At 54.6% G+C, this 17500-nt stretch overlaps 1 protein-coding gene and 1 pseudogene across 4 annotated transcripts in view; both read left to right on the top strand.

Annotated features, from left to right (window-relative positions):
- LOC140395504 (receptor tyrosine-protein kinase erbB-4-like) overlaps nt 1-17500 on the top strand; it is a 1530197-nt gene that overhangs the window by 385755 nt on the left and 1126942 nt on the right. The gene's annotated exons all lie outside the window — the stretch shown is intronic.
- On the top strand, nt 3257-4021 carry LOC140407841 (signal peptidase complex catalytic subunit SEC11A pseudogene; annotated as a pseudogene).

Here is a 17500-nt window from a genome sequence, read left to right on the forward strand (position 1 = left end):
GTGACCACACTTCTAAAGTATTTAATTGACAGCAAAGGGGCTTCGGACATCCTGCAGTTTGATATAAATGCAAATCTTTGCATTATACCTGCTGCTGCTTGACCCTTAATATAAGGCGACCGTTCGTCATGGTGAGCTGGAGGCTGATGCACTATCAATTACGACGAGACGAGAGTAGAGTGTAATCGAGGCTTTATTAAGCAGAGATGTGTAGCCTCCCGCAGCTGCGGCCGAAATGGCTGCAGTTCGGTGAGCACACAAATTTATACTCCGCCTACTGGGCGGAGCCAGCAGGCAGGGATCTACCCCCATACCTGTAGTACAGGAGCCTTACCCTATTACATCTCGTATGTGATATATACAACAGTGGTGACTACCACATTCACCCCCTGTTAAAAAAAGAGTCCAGCGGGGGTGGTAGAAAACTATTTACATGCATTTTAAGGTTAACATTTTGGGGAAAGTTCACAAATTCAGCCGATCGGGTGCCTTGATCCTCCGTTGTGAGCGCCGCAGTCCCGGTGGCAATGCAGGCGTCGGCTCGGTTGCCGGTGCCACCGGGAGCGTGTAGTCCTCATTGAGGATGGCTAAGCGGTTGGTGCTGAACACGCACTTCTCCTTGTTGTACTTTAGGTTGAGGAGTTTGGCGGTATGGAGGAATTTGGAAAGGTTTGCGTCATGGTCCTGCTGGTCATGGCCGCAGATCATGATGTTATCCAGGTACAGGAAGGTGGCCCGCAGTCCGTACCGGTCAACCGTTCGATCCATCTCCCGTTGGAAGACCGAGACCCCATTAGTGACGCCGAAGGGAACCCTAAGGAAGTGGTAAAGGCGGCCGTCCGCTTCAAACACGGTGTACAGGCGGTCCGTCTTGCGAATGGGGAGCTGGTGATAGGCAGATTTCAAGTCCACTGTCGAGAAGACCCGGTACTGTGCAATCTGATTGACCATATCAGATATGCGTGGGAGAGGGTACGCGTCGAGCTGCATGTACCGATTGATGGTCTGACTGTAGTCAACGACCATCCTGTTTTTCCCCCCAGTTTTCAGTTACCACTTGGGCTCTCCAGGAGCTGTTGCTGGCCTCGATAATGCCTTCCCGCAGCAGCCGCTGGACCTCGGACCTGATGAAGGTCCTGTCCTGGGCACTGTACCATCTGCTCCTGGTGGTGACGGGTTCGCAATCCGGGGTGAGGTTTGCAAACAGAGAAGGCGGGTCGACGTTAAGGGTCGTGAGACTGCATACAGTAAGTAGTGGTAGGGCCCGCCGAATTTCAGGGTTAGACTTTGGAGGGTGCACTGGAAGTCCAGGCCAAGTAGCTAGGCAGCGCAGAGGTTGGGGAGGACGTAGAGCCAGATATCGCTGAACTCTATGCCCTGGATGGTGAGGGTGGCGGTGCAGTTCCCCTGGATCTCCACGGAGTGGGATCCGGAGACCAGGGAGATTCTCTGGTTAATGGGGTGTACCGCGAGGGAGCAGCGCCTTACCCTATCGGGGTGGATGAAGCTCTCTGTGCTCCCGGAGTCAAGAAGGCATGATGTCTTGTGGCCATCGACATTTACCATCGTCGACGCAGTTGCGAGGTTGTGCGGCCAGGACTGGTCGATCGTGATGGAGGCGAGCTGTAGCTGGTGTTGGAAGGCCCCTGGCTGGTCGGCAGGAGATGAGCGGCTTGATGAGGTGCCCAACGAGCAGGGGTCCTGAGGCGGGGAAGATGGTGGCGCCCATGGGCCGCATGAGGCCTGATGGGCGGACGATGGCGGCGCCCACGGGCCGCAGGTGTCCTGAGGCAAGCAAGATGGCGGCACCCACAGGCCGCACGTGGATTGCGGGGTGAAAACGGCGGCGCCCACGGGTCGCACGTGGGGGGGGTGCACGAACAATGGGCCTGGTTACAGCAGCGATCGAGCAGGCCTGGCACACAGCAGAAAAATTTCCTTTCTTCCTGCAGGTCTTGCAGAGTGCGCTCCGTGCTAGGCAGCGCTGCCGGGGGTGCTTTGTCTCTCTGCAGAAGTAGCACTTGGGTCCCCTGGGGTTGGCTGGCTGTTGCGCGGCGCAGGCTTGGGGTTGGCTGGGGGCGGTCGCTGGTGGGGTCCACGATGTCCAGGAGGGGGGGTGCCGTGCGGTCGGGGGCGTACGCTTGTACATTACGGGAGGTGACCGTTAGTGAGATTGCGAGTTTCTTGGTCGCCGCAAGGTCGAGGATAGCCCCTTCTAAGAGGCGCTGGCGGATATACGCCGACCCTATCCCCGTAACTAAAGCGTCCCTAATTAGGAGTTTGGAATGTTCAACGGTCAAAACGGCCTAGCAATTGCAGTCCCTTGCCAGTGCGTGCAGGGCACGCCAGAAATCTTCCACAGACTCACCGGGGAGTTGATGCCGCGTGGACAGGAGGTGCCTGGCGTAGAGCTTGTTGGTCTGCTGAGTGTAGTTCTCTTTCAGTAGAGCCATGGCCTCAGCGTAGGTAGGCGCGTCCCGGACGAGGGGAAAGATATGAGAGCTCAGCCGCGTATACAGGATCTGGAGCTTCTGTGCCTCTGAGGGTGGTTCTGTTGCAGATTCGATGCAGGCTTCAAAGCAAGCTCGCCAATGTGCGAAGGCCGACTTGGCGGTGTCTGCTTGAGGGTGCAGCTGCAGGTGATCCGGCTTGATGCGGAGATCCATCGTTGCAAAATCTCTGCTTAATAAATTGATGCACTATCAATTACGATGAGACGAGAGTAGAGAGTAATCGAGGCTTTATTATGCAGAGATGTGTAGTCTCCTGCAGCTGCTGCCGAAATGGCTGTAGTTCGGTGAGCACACACATTTATACTCCGCCTACTGGGCAGAGCCAGCAGGCAGGGATCTACCCCTGTACCTGTAGTACAGGAGCCTTACCGTATTACATCTCGTTTGTGATATATACAACAGTGGTGACTACCACAGAAGCCCATTGCACTGCCCCTATTTCCATTCTGACTGAGACCAAATGCAGATTGTGAATCAGAACTATGACCTTGGTGGGAGGTTTGAAGAAAATGATCAAACCTGACCCCAACCCACCACCTACTTGTTGGTTTCAACAGAGGTGTCTAGCTGGCCAGTAGAACTCTGCAAACTGGGGTCGGGGTTTCCGGTTCCGGCGGTGGTTGGGGCACCGCGCGTGCGAGCTGGGTGGGGGGGGGGGGGGGGAAGATTCCTTTTAATTGAAAGTTGGTTTAATTCCCCCCAGCCGGCGGTACCGGGTTTGAGGCGGCGGAGAGCCGGCGGCCAGGATGATGTCGCTGGATTTCCTCAACGACGTGCGGCGCATGAACAAGCGGCAGTTGTATTATCAGGTGTTGAATTTTGGCATGATTGTGTCTTCTGCACTGATGATCTGGAAAGGATTAATGGTTCTGACAGGGAGCGAAAGCCCGATTGTAGTTGTACTCAGTGGGAGTATGGAACCTGCCTTCCACAGAGGTGACCTTCTCTTCCTGACCAACCGTGTAGAAGATCCCATCTGAGTTGGCGAAATTGTGGTTTTCTTGATTGAAGGACGAGTAATTCCAATAGCACACAGGGTGCTGAAAATTCATGAGAAAGAAAATGGAGACATAACATTTCTGACAAAAGGTGACACCAATGCTGTTGATGACCGAGGCCTATACAAACAGGGGCAACACTGGCTAGAGAAGAAAGATGTTGTGGGGCGAGCAAGTGGGTTGTACCGTACATTGGTATCGTGACCATCCTGATGAATGACTATCCAAAATTTAAGTATGCAGTACTCGTCCTGTTGGGGCTCTTTGTCCTCGTCCATCGGGAGTGAAGAATGGATATGGTTTGCCTGAGGATATCAGCAGAGTTTCTCACCCCAAGCCAAATGTTTCAAAATGAAGAAGATGGCCAGCAGTCGTGCAATTCTGCAGCTTATTCCCGTGGATTCCTGCTTTCTGACAGATGTTGATTCAGTATTTTTTATTTTTGTGATGGCGATCAGTATTGTAGGAATTACCCTTAGTGATGGACCGAAAGATGTCACCGTGACGATGAAAACTTTCCCCGTTACTTTTAGTTTCTGAATTTGGACTTCTAACGTAATCCAGAGTTGGTCACTCGTTTGGTTGGGGAGGAAGGTGTAAAATTGGGCGGGGGGGGTCGCGAGATTGAAACCAGATGGGTCCTTATGTACGGTGCAGATTTTTAGCTTTGGTTTGCAATCATTGTTTCAGTACAAATGCAAATGGCTTTTCCTGTGCGTAGTGGAGCAGATCACCTCCGTGCACACTTTTTCCCAGAATCTAACTGTTTGGAAACCTCACATAACTTCTAACCAAAGCAGCTACGGTACAATAAATAGCTGGGAGGCGCTGTAACCCAAAGACCGTGAATGGTCAATGGATCTGTCCAGTTAATTGTTTGCCAGATCCAGGACAGAGAATTCAACTCTGGGAGAGAGAGAGAGAGCTGATGCCTGCCCAAGATCCTCGACCTTTATTACAGACCAGTGTGTATACGTTTGGACTGTAATGCAGATATTCAAATTGGATTATTGGGCAGTTGGGGACCATCCGTTTCAAGCTCACCTCTACTTTCCCAATCTTTTCATTCACCTTAAATAAGATGGTGGTAGAGTGTGTGTGAGTGATCCTTTTGTATGTGGTGACAGAGGTGTGGGAGTGTTACATCCAAATCCTATCCAAACCCTGGAACATCAGTGCAATGTCCTATACTTGGCCAACGAAAGGGATTGTGAATAAAAATTGGTGACAGTCTTGCTACATTTTTGGTCCTGATTGTCATTTACCAGTTTGTCCATCCACAATTTTCATTTTTTTAATATATACATGTAGGACTATGTACGTAAAGCATGTGTTTGTACTGAAATGCTGTGGCAACTGGGCTTGATGAGCCTTGAGAGGTGGGCTTTGAAGATGACATCGGTAGTTTGTAACCAAAGTAGAATATGGCAACCACCTTCCTCCAAACTCTGGAAGACCCAATGAAGTTTTACTTGGAAATCCCAATAACTGCCCTGGTAGCTGCTTGCTTGGTAGTAATCGGTAACATACAATCCCGTCAGTACTTTTCTCAAGTGATATATTCTGGATAGACTTGGCCTGTTCTGTTCTAGGTTTGTGTCTGCTCATCCATTCTTCATTTGAGACATTTCCCCCCTCAATCCTTCCACTCTTTGTTTTTTTTGTTTTATAGCACAAACTGAGTCATACCTGTCTTGTTTTTTTTCCTCTCAAGTGGATCTGGAATAATTTTCCGTGATTGGAATTTTTTGAGTTGCTCATTTCCACGGTCTTTTTTTGAAAAAATTGTTTTAGCCCATAAACAATTTCCTGCAGCACACATATGGTTATTCATTTGCAGTTCAATAAACAGACTGGAACTCTTGTTTTTGTGCACTGCCATTAGGTATTTCCAGCACACTGTTCAGGGAGCAGAGCCCCTTGTTTTCACGATGGGCTGGGTCCAATCTGCCTTTTGCGATCATAGTGTGGCTACTCTGGCCCTGTCCCCATCGGGAATCCCCTTTGCAAATTATCTCCTTGGAGGGATGGGAATTTGGAAAGTCAATAAAAAAACATTTCTATTAAAAAAAAGAAAAAAGAACTCTGCAAACTGCCCATTTGAAATCTAGCCTACCCGCACACAGCAATTCTGAGTAAGTTTTATCAACTGTCCACTTTCTACACCAAGTTTGACTTTTGCTGTTTGAGCTGTGACTGTCATTGACACTTTTAAGGAGGCTGTGTGCCTTCATTTTTAACAAACCTTTCCTTATTAGCTCATGGAGGCCAGGTTAGGGTGGCACTGTGGCACAGTCGTTAGCACTGCTGTCTCTCAGCACCAAGGACCCGGGTTCGATCTGGGTTTCCTTGCACAGTCCAAATATGTGCAGATTAGTTGGATTGGCCAAGCTAAATTGCCCCTTAGTGTCCAGAATGTTATGTGGGGCTACTGGGTTGTGGGGATAGGGTTGGGTCGGGGTGTGGGCAGGGCAGGGGCGGGGCATAGGTACTCTTGCCAAGGGATGGTACAGACTCGATAGGCCAAATGGCCTCCTTCTGCACTGTAGAGATTTTATGATTCTATGATTTACAACACTGCTTGTGGGCCAGGAGTGGTTCTTCCAGTTCTAATAAGCTTTTACAAAGAGTCATCCAGACTCAAAACCTTAGCTCCCTTCTCTCTCCACAGATGCTGTCAGACCTGATGAGATTGTCCAGCATTTTCTGTTTTTGTTTCAGATTCCAGCATCCGCAATAATTTGCTTTTATATAAGGTAACTGTAATACACCCCATCCCATGCTCCACTGAATTAGACCCTATGATTTCCTGTAACCCTCCCCCCTTTTTCTTTTATGGCCCTGATGTCTGCTCCCTGGCTGCTTTCCAACTGCTCAATCCAGCTGGAAACCCGGCACCAAATCCGTTGAAGAAATTCCCGTACTGCAGGCTTTCCCGTCCAAACACTGTCTCTTCTTGACTCAAAGTAAATAGCTAACTTGGACACCAGCTTTACCAAATGAGCCAGTAGGGGAGCTAAAGGGCCTGGCTCATCATTTTCATTATTGAATTCTTGGTCATATCCAGCCGAGCACAGTCTCGCTGGGAAACACATTATTATCAAGTGCTTCAGATGAACAGGCCAGTTTACAACAGTGGGGAGCTTTGCATTCATTGACACTTCATATAAATACCAGCAGCTCCTATGCTGACGAGCTCTTTTCTTTTGAACAGCTAGAAAATGTCCCCTCTTTCTGAAGGCTCAGCCCATGTAGACCGCTTGTGAGATGCTGAAATTTTTCAGAAATCAACTGCAGATTAGCACACCTTCCCCCCACCCCAACACACACACACTTGAGAATTGTTCAAATCTGTAGAATAGACTGGCAGTCAGCAGGCAAATCTTTTATTTCAGCAAGCAGTTGCATCTTATTCAGACGTGCCCCGAAAGCAGCCTTTTCCCAGCCTTCAAGAGCTCCATCAAAATTGTGGTAAATTATACTGGAAAGTTTTCTGGGATCTGTTATGGGAAGGCCTGTCCCACTAAATTACTTCCCTGTGCCTTGAATTTGCAGCTACTGCTGGATAAATTGAAATGAAACTGACCACAAATACAATATTATTTGAATAAAAGTCTTTAAGGGGAAGCTGGAAGCAATTCGAGTAAGGGAATTTCACCTCCACTCAATATGCTTAATGCATGATCCGACTTGTTCTTTGAAATGAAATGAAAATCGCTTATTGTCACAAGTAGGCTTCAAATGAAGTTACTGTGAAAAGCCCCTAGTTGCCACATTCCGGCACCTGTTCGGGTGATCTTTTTATATATATGTAAAGTTAATTGTATTAAACAGGTTAATCTCAGTGGAGTTTAGTGCAGAAAGGAATATTGAACATCTGCACTAAACATCTGTACATTTGCTGACCAGAATTCTTAGCCTCACACGTGTGATGTAAAACCCAGAGTGCCTATCACAAGGTTCACTGGTCATTGGATCTAAGCATGTACCAGTATGTAAATATGTGACAGTACCTAAATGTAATAGATTTGAACATATGACAGTATCTAAACATGTAATGGGATGTAAAGCACAAGGTTTAAAATGTATTTTCTGTTATATCACCTTATCCTGGTTTGAAGCGGATGCCCTCATACTTCCAAACTGGAATCCAATCAAAAAATTGAGTGAATGATCTTGCATTCAGTTTTTTGTGGCTGAATCTCGGAAAGAATATTTTATAAGGAAAATCAGGGGCGAAATTCTCCGTTATCGGCGGAAAGTCCGCCGATCGGCGCAAAACACGGCGCAAATCCGACTTGCGTCACGTCGGAAAAATGGGTCGATAGTCTCCGGCCCGAAATGGGCTAGCAGCGACGTAACGGGATCCGCGCTTGCGCAGTGGTTCACGCTGTGCAGCGTCATACGCGCTGCACTGCGTGACAGCTCATAAGGCCGTGCTGCTCCCCCCCACCCGACCGGAACACCCGACCGCAACACCCGACTGGATGGCTGGCCGCCGCTCAGCCCCGAGGTTCGAGTCACGCGATGTGGAGGCGCTCCTGGACGTGGTGGAGCAGAGGAGGGACGCCCTGTATCCCGGGCACGGCCGCAGAGTTGCCCCACGCCACAGCCGCGTCTGTGGAGGGAAGTGGCAGAGGCCGTCACCGCTGTGGCCCTGACACCACGGACAGGCACCCAGTGCCACAAGAAGGTGAACGACCTCGTCAGAGCAGGCAGGGTGAGCCTCCCCCATATCCCCCATATCCCCCCCCTCCCCATATCCCCCCCCCATATCCCCCATATCCCCCCTCCCCCATATCCCCCCTCCCCCAAATCCCCCATATCCCCCCTACCCCATATCCCCCCTCCCCCATATCCCCCCTCCCCATATCCCCCCTCCCCCTCCCCATATGCCCCCTCCCCCATATCCCCCCTCCCCCATATCCCCCTCCCCATATCCCCCCTCCCCATATCCCCCCTCCCCCATATCCCCCATATCCCTCCTCCCCCATATCCCCCCTCCCCCATATCCCCAAGTGAATCCAGCCCTAACCTTAACCTCTGCAATGCACGCGCAACCGATGGCGTGCATTCATATACCTGCCTAACACTGTTGCCTTTTACCCCTGCCCCCCCCCCCCCCACAGGAGAAGCGCGCACACAACAATAGGGAGCATCTGAGGACTGGAGGAGGGCCCGCTGATGAGAGGCCACTGACCGAACACGAGGAAAGGGCCCTGGAACTGGCTGGCGGACCTGAGGACCGGGAGGTTGCTGATGCAGAGGTCGGAGGCGTACTAGCGAGTGAGCCACCGACAGCCCGTCCCCATATCCCCCCTCCCCTATATCCCCCTCCCCCGTATCACCTGATCACTGCCTGATGTCTAACCATGCATGCTTCATTGTGTATCGCAGGACCAAACGTCCAGGCACCCATCCCCGCAGATGCAGACCGCCCGCAGGATGCCCCTCGGAGACCACAGGAGACGGAGAGACCCGCACCCTCCAGCATGCGACGCCCGCAGGATGCCCCTCGGAGACCACAGGAGACGGAGAGACCCGCACCCTCCAGCATGCGACGCCCGCAGGATGCCCCTCGGAGACCACAGGAGACGGAGAGACCCGGACCCTCCAGCATGCGGCGCCCGCAGGATGCCCCTCGGAGACCACAGGAGACGGAGAGACCCGCACCCTCCAGCATGCGACGCCCGCAGGATGCCCCTCGGAGACCACAGGAGACGGAGAGACCCGCACCCTCCAGCATGCGACGCCCGCAGGATGCCCTTCGGAGACCACGGGAGAAGGAGAGACCCGGACCCTCCAGCTTGCGACGCCCGCAGGATGCCCCTCGGAGACCACGGGAGACGGAGAGACCCGGACCCTCCAGCATGCGACGCCCGCAGGATGCCCCTCGCACACCATGGGAGACGGAGAGACCTGGAGCAACAGGGAGACGACACCCCCGTCACGTGCGGGAGCGACCACCCAGCGACGAGGGGGGCAGCCACAGGCCCCCGTCACATCCGAGCCAGGACACCACTACCCAGGACACCACTACCCAGGACACCACTACCCAGGACACCACTACCCAGGACACCCCTAGCCGGGACAGCACTACCCAGGAAGACGAAATACCGGACAGTGACTCAGAGTGGATGGGTGGAGACGAACCCCCACCCCAAAGTGCCATGGACTCAGAGTGGGACGAAGAGCACGACACAATGCCACTGCTGTCACCAACACCCTCCACCATCGCAGAAACACTCACCACGGTTGGGCACTTTAGTGATGAGGCGTCTGGTACACTCACTGGTGCGCACAACACAGCCGTCCCGGTACAGCAGGTGGAGGTAGGAGAAGCAGAGGGACCGGGCGGTCGGAGGGCAGCCCAGCCCAAGCGAACGTCTGCCGCCCAGATGGATCCCGGGTTCCTGCAGTTACCACACCCACACATAGATCCGATGCAACCACCGACCCGGAGACGAGCGAAGACGGTGACGGGCGGCTTGCGGCGGCTGCGGTCGCAGGTGGAGGAGTCCACCCATGTCCAGGAGCTGGGAGTGGTGCTGGTCATGCGTGCCACCCAGGCCGACACCGCACGGGTGGCGTCCGCGGTGGAGGCAATGGGTGCGACGGTGTCAGACATGGGGAACGGTTTGCGAGGCCTGGGGCCTTCCGTGCAGGCGGCGTCTGTGGCCCAGGAAATGGCTGCCCTCTCACAGGAGGCCATGAGCCAGTGCCAGCGCCAGATGGCAGAGGCGCTCAACGCCATAGCCCAGTCTCAGCAGGCCATGGCCCAGTCTCTGCAGGCCATGGCCCAGTCTCTGCAGGCCATCGCTGAGGGCATCGGCGCCAGTGGCCATGTGCGAGCCGGCGTCGCACTGTCACAGACAGGGTTTGCCAACCCCCTGGGCTCCATGGCTGCAAACCTGCAGACCCCTGTCGATACCAGCACGGGCCTCCAGGACTGGCAGCGCCAGATGTCGGGGGGGCGTCGGATGGCCAGTCCGTTCGCATCCCCCACCCATGTAGAGGCCTGGGGGCCATCGGGCACCCCGAGGGAGGAGGAGGTGGTGTGGTCCGTCCCGGCTCCCTCTGTAGGGGAGGTCCCGGTACACCGCGACACCTCGGACTCCCCCCCCTTCCGTCCCAGGTGCATCGGGTGGGCAACGGGCAGGACAGGCTGGCAGCTCGCCATCCCAGTCGCCCGGGCCGCAGCCTGGCCCATCTAGGCCAGGACGCCCCAGGAAACGGCCGCCAAAGGGATCCAGTGTCAGAGGACAGGAATCACAGGAGTCCACCTCCTGTTCTGCTGTACCGTCTGGGGAACCACGTAGACGTAGTCAAAGGGCCCGTAAGGCCAAACAATTAGACACTGAGTAAGTTGGCACGGGTGCAGGGCACAGATGAGTTTTAGGGGCTAGGGCACGTGCATGAACTCCTTTGGTTATTAAAGTCAATGTTACACCTACCGAAGCTGCCTTTGTGCTCTGTCCAAAGTGTGCAGGGGTGTCATGTACGTTGAGTGCAAGTGTGTGTGTGAGGGGTGGTCTTACCTCAGCCCCAGGTGAGTCTGCCCCCTTCCCCCTGGGCCGCCATCAACATCCCCCAGGCAGAGGACGGGACCGTGCGCTGCAGTCTCACAGCCGCATGCAGGGATGGTCCGGGTGGATGGTGGTACTGTGGCCATGGGTCAGACATAGTCCAACGATGTAGAGCCAGGAGCTCATCGCAGGGCGGGTTGTCATCATCCTCCATGGCCTGCGATAGACACGCGTCCACCCGCAACTGTGTGAGCCCGGCCCGTTGTGCCGCAGGTGGATCGGCAATGGGGGGTGGGTGTGCATGCGGGTGGGTGGGGTTGGGGAGGGGGGTGAGGGTGCTGGGTGGGTGGATGGGTGGGGGGTGTGGGTGGTCGGCTGTTGCCATGGTGTGCGGTCTGTGGCCATACTACCCGATTCCCACGCCCATCTAGTCAGTGAAGCAGGCGTCTATCAGTCTGTCCCGTGCCCGCTGGGCCAGCCGGTAACGGTGGACAGCCACCTGCCTGTGTCTACCCCGTCTGCCCTGACCATTGCCCCCATTCCCCTCATCTGGGGAGGACTGGGCCTTTTCCTGCTGCTCCTCCACTCCGCCCTCCTCTGCCTGCGGCACATCGCCCCTCTGCTGGGCTATGTTGTGCAGGACGCAGCACACCACAATGATGCGGCCGACCCTATCTGACCGATACTGGAGGGCGCCCCCAGAGAGGTCCAGGCACCTGAAACGCATCTTCAGCACGCCAAAGCACCTCTCGATCACTCCCCTTGTCGCTACATGGGCATCATTGTAGCGGTTCTCCGCCTCATTGCGTGGCCTCCGTATAGGCGTCATCAGCCACGATCGAAATGGGTAGCCCCTGTCGCCCAGCAACCAGCCCCTCAGCCGGGGATGGCGTCCCTCGTACATGCCGGGGATGGATGACCGCGACAACACGAATGAGTCGTGTACACTGCCTGGGTGACGGGCGCAGACGTGCAGGATCATCATGCGGTGGTCGCAGACCACCTGTACGTTCATCGAATAGGTCCCCTCGCTGTTAGTGAACACGGCCCTGTTATCTGCAGGTGGCCGCACGGCGACGTGCATCCCATCGATCGCGCCCTGGACCATGGGGAACCCGGCCACGGCAGAGAAGCCCACGGCCCGGGCATCTTGGCTGGCCCGGTCCACGGGGAAGCGGATGTAGCGGTGCGCCATGGCATATAGGGCATCTGTCACTGCCCGGATGCACCGGTGCACCGATGTCTGCGATATGCCGGACAGGTCCCCACTCGGTGCCTGGAATGACCCCGTTGCATAAAAGTTCAGGCCCACCGTAACCTTGACGGACACGGCGAGAGGGTGTCCCCCGCCAGTGCCACGCGGTGACAGGTGTGCCAGCAGGTGGCAGATGTGTGCCACGGTTTCCCGGCTCATCCGGAGTCTCCTCCTGCATTCCCGGTCCGTGAGGTCCTGGTATGACTGCCGGGGCCGGTACACACGGGGCGCCCTCGGGTGCCTCCGTTGCCATGGGGCCGCGACGTCCTCCTCCCCCTCGTCGTCCTGTCGGTCAGGTGTCCCTCCAGCCTGGGCGGCTGCCGCCTGCCCCTCTGCGGCAGCCTGCGCCGCCTCTCTGGCACGCTCCTCCTCCTCCTCCTCCTCATCCAGGGCAACATAGACATGAGCGGCTGCCACCATGGCGGCCAACATCGCTGGATGATCTGAAAACATGACGGCCTGGTGGGGGGGAGGGGAACGACGACATGTCATCATTGCCCATATCCCCTCCTCCCCCCAGCCAGGTGGCATGGACCGCATGGGTCCAACTGTTGGAGGCTGGCACCTGGCCAGGTGGACCAACTCACTTGCCCTCCCATCCCCCTCCTCGGCACGGACCCCCCCCCAACCTCCACACCAGCACGGACCCCCCCCCCCCCAGCCTCCACCCCGGCACGGACCCCCCCCCCCCAACCTCCACCCCAGCACGGACCCCCCCCCAACCTCCACCCCGGCACGGACCCCCCCCCCCCAACCTCCACCCCAGCACGGACCCCCCCCCAACCTCCACCCCAGCACGGACCCCCCCCCAACCTCCACCCCGGCGCGGCACGGACCCCCCCCCCCCAACCTCCACCCCGGTACGGACCCCCCCCCAGCCTCCACCCCAGCACGGACCCCCCCCAACCTCCACCCCAGCACGACCCCCCCCCAACCTCCACCCCAGCACGGACCCCCCCCCCAACCTCCACCCCAGCATGGAACCCCCCCCAACCCCCAACCTCCACCCCGGCACGGCACAAACCCCCCCCAACCTCCACCCCGGCACGGCACGGACCCCCCCCCAACCTCCACCCCAGCACGGACCCTCCCCCCAACCTCCATCCCGGCACGGACCCCCCCCAACCCCCAACCTCCACCCCGGCACGGACCCCCCCCAACCTCCACCCCGGCACGGACCACCCCCCCCAACCTCCACCCCAGCACGGACCTCCCCCAACCTCCACCCCGGCACGGACCCTCGCCCCCAACCTCCACCCCGGCACGGACCCCCCCCCCCAACCTCCACCCCGGCACGGACCCCCCCCCCAACCTCCACCCCGGCACGGACCCCCTCCCGGCACTCCCCCGGAGCCCAGCCTACTCTAACCACCCCCCCCCCCCCCCCCCCCCCCCCCCGCCGCACACACACACAACCCGAGACACACCTCTCCTCACGCATTCAGACTGCGGCCACGCCATCGCCTGCTCAGAGCCAACCCCCCAGGCCGTCACTCACCTCTACGCTGATCGGCGTGAGCCTGGAGCACCGGGTCACGCCGATGAAAAGGAGGTTTAATTTACGTCGACGTGAACGGTCATCACGTCGACGGGACTTCGGCCCATCCGGAAGGGAGAATATCGGCAGGCTGAAAATCGGCTGCCTTGCGCAGACCCGTGACATTCTCCGCGGCAGCGGCGACATTAACGCCCCGCCGACTTTCTCCCTTCGGAGACTTCGGCAACCGGCGGGGGCGGGATTCACGGCGGCCAACGGCCATTCTCCGACCCTCTGGGGGGTCGGAGAATGACGCCCCAGATTAGGGGAGGTAACTGAAGTTTGAAAGGGATTGAATCCCATTGTGTCATGCAATCATCAACTTTCCCCCAAAATAATTGTTTCTATGTCAGCTTGACTATTTGGGAGGACGTTTTGCTCAGAGTTCGTATGAGTTTGAATCTTGTATTGGATTTTAGTGACAGTCCAGTGTAGAACTGAACCTGCAGTGTTGTCCTTCAAAGGAGATTCTTTAGGGAACAATAGGCACCCCGTAATGAATTTGTTATGTGATGTGCTTCAAGAGCAAACTGCCCAGTTCAAGTGTTGAAAAAAGGTGCAGCTCCTCTGTACCAGTGCAAGTGTCCTGGAAGATTCAAATCTGTCACTGGTGCTCTGAGTATATCCATTAAACCCATAAAAATGCTGTTGGTTTTTAAAGTGTTTACTTATATGTTACTCTCCTGGGACGGGATTCCCCGACCCCCCGCTGGGTTGGAGAATCGGCGGGGGGCGGCGTGAATCCTGCCCCCGCTTGCCGCCGAATTCTCTGGCACCGAAAATTTGGGCGGGGGCGGGAATCGGCGGGCCACCCCCGATTCATACACTCCGGATCATTCGGGAGGCAGAGGTGGTTATAGATAGAAGGTACAGGGATGTAGTTACTCCGAAGAATAAAGATAGATGGATGACGGTGAGAGGGGCTGGGAGGAAGCAGTCAGGACAGGGATCTCATGTGATCGTTCCCCTTAGTAACATGTATACCGCTTTGGATACTGTTGGGGACGACGACTTACCAGGGGTAAGCCATGGGGTACAGGTCTCTGGCACAGAGTCTGTCCCTGTTGCTCAGAAGGGCAGAGGGGAGAGGAGCAGAGCATTAGTCATTGGAGACTCCATAGTTAGGGGGATAGATAGGAAATTCTGTGGGAACGAGAGAGACTCGCGGTTGGTGTGCTGCCTCCCAGGTGCCAGGGTCCGTGATGTCTCGGATCGCGTTTTCGGGATCCTTAAGGGGGAGGGGGAGCAGCCCCAAGTCGTGGTCCACATAGGTACCAATGACATAGGTAGGAAAAGGGATAGGGATGTAAGGCAGGAATTCAGGGAGCTGGGGTGGAAACTTAGATCTAGGATAAACAGAGTTATTATCTCTGGGTTGTTACCCGTGCCACGTGCTAGCGAGACGAGGAATAGGGAGAGGATTTGAACAAGTGGCTACAGGGATGGTGCAGGACGGAGGGTTTCAGATTTCTGGATAATTGGGGCTCATTCTGGGGTCGGTGGAACCTCTACAAACGGGATGGTCTACACCTGGAACAGAGGGGTACCAATATCCTGGGGGGGAAATTTGCTAATGCTCTTCGGGAGGGTTTAAACTGGTTCAGCAGGGGCTTGGGACCTGAATTGTAGCTCCAGTATACAGGAGGTTGAGAGTAGTGAGGTCATGAGTAGGGTTTCAAAGTTGCAGGAGTGTACCGGCAGGCAGGAAGGTGGTTTAAGGTGTGTCTTCTTCAATGCCAGGAGCATCCGGAATAAGGTGGGTGAACTTACGACATGGGACTTAGATGTTGTGGCTATTTCGGAGACATGGATAGAGCAAGGACAGGAATGGTTGTTGCAGGTGCCGGGGTTTAGATATTTCAGTAAGCTCAGGGAAGGTGGTAAAAGAGGGGGAGGGGTGGCATTGTTAATCAAGGACAGTATTACGGTGGCAGAAAGCACGTTTGATGAGGACTCGTCTACTGTGGTAGTATGGGCTGAGGTTAGAAACAGGAAAGGAGAGGTCACCCTGTTAGGGGTTTTCTATATGCCTCCGAAAAGTTCCAGAGATGTAGAGGAAAGGATTGCAAAGATGCTTCTGGATAGGAGCGAAAGCAACAGGGTAGTTGTTATGGGGGACTTTAACTTTCCAAATATTGACTGGAAACGCTATAGTTCGAGTACTTTAGATGTGTCCGTTTTTGTCCAATGTGTGCAGGAGGGTTTCCTGACACAGTATGTAGATAGGCCAACGAGAGGCGAGGCCATTTTGGATTTGGTACTGGGTAATGAACCAGGACAGGTGTTAGATTTGGAGGTAGGTGAGCACTTTGGTGATAGTGACCACAATTCGATTACGTTTACTTTAGTGATGGAAAGGGATAGGGATATACCGCAGAGCAAGAGTTATATCTGGGGGAAAGGCAATTATGATGTGATGAGGCAAGACTTAGGATGCATCGGGTAGAGAGGAAAACTGCAGGGGATGGGCACAATGGAAATGTGGAGCTTGTTCAAGGAACAGCTACTGCGTGTCCTTGATAAGTATGTACCTGTCAGGCAGGGAGGAAGTGATCGAGCAAGGGAACCGTAGTTTACTAAAGCAGTGTAAACACTTGTCAAGAGGAAGAAGGAGGCTTATGTAAAGATGAGAAATGAAGGTTCGGTTAGGGTGCTCGAGAGCTACAAGTTAGGTAGGAAGGACCTAAAGAGAGAGCTAAGAAGAGCCAGGAGGGGACATGAGAAGTCTTTGGCAGGTAGGATCAAGGATAACCCGAAAGCTTTCTAATCAATATGTCAGGAATAAAAGAATGACTAGGGTAAGAGTAGGGCCAGTCAAGGACAGTAGCGAGAAGTTGTGCGTGGAGTCTGAGGAGATAGGAGAGGTGCTAAATGAATATTTTTCGTCAGTATTCACACAGGAAAAAGACAATGTTGTCAAGGAGAATACTGAGATTCAGGCTACTAGACTAGAAGGGCTTGAGGTTCATAAGGAGGAGGTGTTAGCAATTCTGGAAACTGTGAAAATAGATATGTCCCCTGGGCCGGATGGGATTTATACTAGGATTCTCTGGGAAGCTAGGGAGGAGATTGCTGAGCCTTTGGCTTTGATCTTTAAGTCATCTTTGTCTACAGGAATAGTGCCAGAAGACTGGAGGATAGCAAATGTTGTCCCCTTGTTCAAGAAGGGAAGTAGAGACAACCCCGGTAACTATAGACAAGTGAGCCTTACTTCTGTTGTGGGCAAAATCTTGGAAAGGTTTATAAGAGATCGGAATAATTTGATTAGAGATAGTCAATACGGTTTTGTGAAGGTACGTCGTGCCTCACAAACCTTATTGAGTTCTTTGACAAGGTGATCAAACAGGTGGATGAGGGTAAAGCAGTTGATGTGGTGTATATGGATTTCAGTAAAGCGTTTGATAAGGTTCCCCACAGTAGGCTACTGCAGAAAATACGGAGGCATGGGATTCAGGGTGATTTAGCAGTTTGTATCAGAAATTGGCTAGCTGGAAGAAGACAAAGGGTGGTGGTTGATGGGAAATGTTCAGACTGGAGTCCAGTTACTAGTGGTGTACCACAAGGATCTGTTTTGGGTCCACTGCTGTTTGTCATTTTTATAAATGACCTGGAGGAGGGCGTAGAAGGATGGGTGAGAAAATTTGCAGATGACACTAAAATCGGTGGAGTTG

Source organism: Scyliorhinus torazame, chromosome 2 (assembly GCF_047496885.1).
Source record: "Scyliorhinus torazame isolate Kashiwa2021f chromosome 2, sScyTor2.1, whole genome shotgun sequence".
Classification (NCBI taxonomy): Eukaryota; Metazoa; Chordata; class Chondrichthyes; order Carcharhiniformes; family Scyliorhinidae; genus Scyliorhinus; species Scyliorhinus torazame.